Raw genomic sequence first — 3,245 nt, 5'->3', positions numbered from 1 at the left:
CAGCAATCTTGATTCCAGCTTGTGTTTCTTCCAGTCCAGCGTTTCTCATGATGTACTCTGCATAGAAGTTAAATAAACAGGGTGACAATATGCAGCCTTGACGTACTCCTTTTCCTATTTGGAACCAGTCTGTTCCATGTCCAGTTCTAACTGTTGCTTCCTGACCTGCATACAGATTTCTCAAGAGGCAGGTCAGGTGGTCTGGTATTCCCATCTCTTTCAGAATTTTCCACAGTTTATTGTGATCCACACAGTCAAAGGCTTTGGCATAGTCAATAAAGCAGAAATAGATGTTTTTCTGGAACTCTTTACTGTTAGAGTAACCCAAATCCTCATTCCTAAAGGATCTGAGTTCTACTTTTGGGGGGAGAGGCATGGGTGTATTAATAGGTGCCCCAGAGCATCCTCTGGGGGTTCCAGACATAGTCTTTCTTGTCTCTCTTGTGTAGCTGCAACCCAATTTTCCCTTGTGACTCAGGATCAATCATTCTAGCCAGTAGGTTGGATGCCCCCTGCTTCTTTTTGTTCTTTGATTTAGTGGCATAAGGAGCCCAGATTGACCAGGTGGCAATCTCATTTTCCAGTTCAGTAATACATTGTTCTGTCTCCTTGTGGAACATGACTCACTTGAGAACTAAGATCTCCAAATCAGCAGGCTCAAATTTTTCAGTGTAAAAGGCAAAAAACTCTGGGGGTGGTTTATTAGGTGTAATAGTGAGAGAAGTCATTCCCACTCCTACCTGTTGAATCCTGGACCCATGTGAGCTGGCTGGGGGGAAAACAGTACCATATAATGGTCTCCGATTCAAAGACATACTTCATTCTGTGAATTAGAACCCCCATCCTTTCAGTATATTGTCTCCCTACTGATACTATAACTGAGTCTACCGTGAACCATTCTACTTTTCAATTACACCACCTTCTTCCAGGCGACAAAGTATGCGTGGTTAAGACCAGTTATTTCCAGAGGCATAAGCCCATTGCCACACTTCCTTTGCTGTAAAATGAGTTTCTCCATCAGATGCAATGTTGTGTAGAATGCCATGAGGGGCACATCGTGTCTCTTTTGGGAGGACCCGAGGAACCTTCACGTTTATGAAATGAGCCAAGGCTGGTGAGTGGGTGTGCAGAAGAATTAAGGCACTCCTGCAGGGGCAGAGTCTGGAGGGTGTGGGGTCCACATAGGAAGAGCCCTAGGAAACAACCCTCGGGGTGCAGGAAGTCAAGGCTGGTGGGCAGGGGGACACAGGGGATCAGGAGGCTGCTGCAGGTGTGAGCCAGAGGCAGGGTGAAGATCACCAGGCCTGGGCTGGGGCTGAGACCAGTGAGCTCCCAATCCCCTGCTGGAACACAGCTGGGGCAGAGCACCGCTGGATGTCCTCACGCATATGCACCTCTGACTGTGCAGCAGGAGCAAGAAAAACCAAAACATTGCAGGCTGGAACCAGGAAGCAAAACCCCTTTCTTCCTGCAGTGTCCATCCAGTGCCCTCTAGTGACGGAGCCTAACATGGTGCTCACTGAAAAGGAGACATGCTTTCAGTCCAGTCCATGACTGCACAACAGGTACTGAAGTGTCTGTCTGAAGCTGAGGACCAATATGTTGATAACTGCCACACTGGAAAACCACTAAATATTTACAAGTTAAACATTACACTTGTAAATCATCATGGATCAGAGAAGACACCGGGCTTCCCTGGTGGCTCAGACGGTAATGAATCTGCCTGCAATGCGGGAGACCTGGGTACGATCCCTGGGTTGAGAAGATTCCCTGGAGGAGGTCATGGCAACCCACTCCAGTATTCTGGCCTGGAGAATCCCCATGGACAGAGGACCTTGGCGGGCTACAGCCCATGGGGTTGCAAAGAGTTGGACATGACTGAGCAACTAAATACATATAGCACAGCACAAAGAAAAAACCATAAGAGAAATTAGAGAGTACTTTAAACTACATCATAATGAAAATACAACATTTAAAATCCATATCATAGGGACTTCCTTAGTGGTCCAGTGGTTAAGAATCCACCTTGCAATGCAGGTTTGACCCCTGGTTGGGGAGCTAAGGTCCTACATGCCGCAGAACAACTAAGCCTGCTTGCCACAACTAGAGAGTCCATGTGCCACAATGAAAGATTCCCCATAATGCAACAGATATCCCGTGTGTCACAACAAAGACTTGACATCAGATCAGATCAGATCAGTCGCGTCCAACTCTTTGTGACGGGGTCGCAAAGAGTCGGACACGACAGAGCGACTGAACTGAACTGAACTTGGTAAGAATATCCATTATCACTACTTCTATTTAACATTATACTGGAGGTCTTAGCCAGTACAAGAAGGTAACTTGAAAAACTGAAAGTACAGGGATTGAAAAGGAAGAAGTAGAACTATATTTATTTTCTGATGATACGATATTATGTACATTAAGATCCAAAAGAATCTTTGTATTCTGTTGCTCAAGGAGATGTTTGTCTAGGTGCAAGTACTCTATCAAAAGGTTCCAGGCCCAAACCACACTGAAACATTACTTCCCACCTACTTGGATAGTGATGATAATAATTTTAAAAACTAAAAATAAAAGGTGTTGATAAGGATGCAGAGAAATCGGGATCCTTGTACAGTGTTGGTGGAATGTAAAATGCTTACGGACACTGTGGAAAACAGTTTGATGGCTACTTGAAAAGTTAAACATGGGACTACGCATTGTTTCAAAATGCTGCTAAGGCCCTACGACCAGTGACTGACGCCGCCTCACCCACAGGCTTGGCAGAAAGCAACTCCCGAGTGGCGATTAAGACTTACCAGCAGACTTCACGACACTTCACGGCCAAAATGACACCATTTTCCACCTCGGCCCAGTGTTCAACAACTGACAGTTGCTTGCAGGAACTCTCCAGAACAAACCAATCACACACACACTCATCAGTCGCTCAGTTGTGTCCGACTCTTTGCGACCCCATGAATCGCAGTACGCCAGGCCTCCCTGTCCATCACCAACTCCCGGAGTTCACTGAGACTCACGTCCATCGAGTCAGTGATGCCATCCAGCCATCTCATCCTCTATCGCCCCCTTCTCCTCTTGCCCCCAATCCCTCCCAGCATCAGAGTCTTCCAATGAGTCAACTCTTCCCATGAGGTGGCCAAAGTACTGGAGTTTCAGCTTCAGCATCATTTCCTCCAAAGAAATCCCAGGGCTGATCTCCTTCAGAATGGACTGGTTGGATCTCCTTGCAGTCCAAGGGACTC

Source organism: Bison bison, unplaced genomic scaffold, assembly GCF_000754665.1.
Source record: "Bison bison bison isolate TAMUID 2011002044 unplaced genomic scaffold, Bison_UMD1.0 scf7180017863002, whole genome shotgun sequence".
NCBI classification, from domain to species: Eukaryota; Metazoa; Chordata; class Mammalia; order Artiodactyla; family Bovidae; genus Bison; species Bison bison.
Note: the sequence above shows the minus strand (reverse complement) of the source record.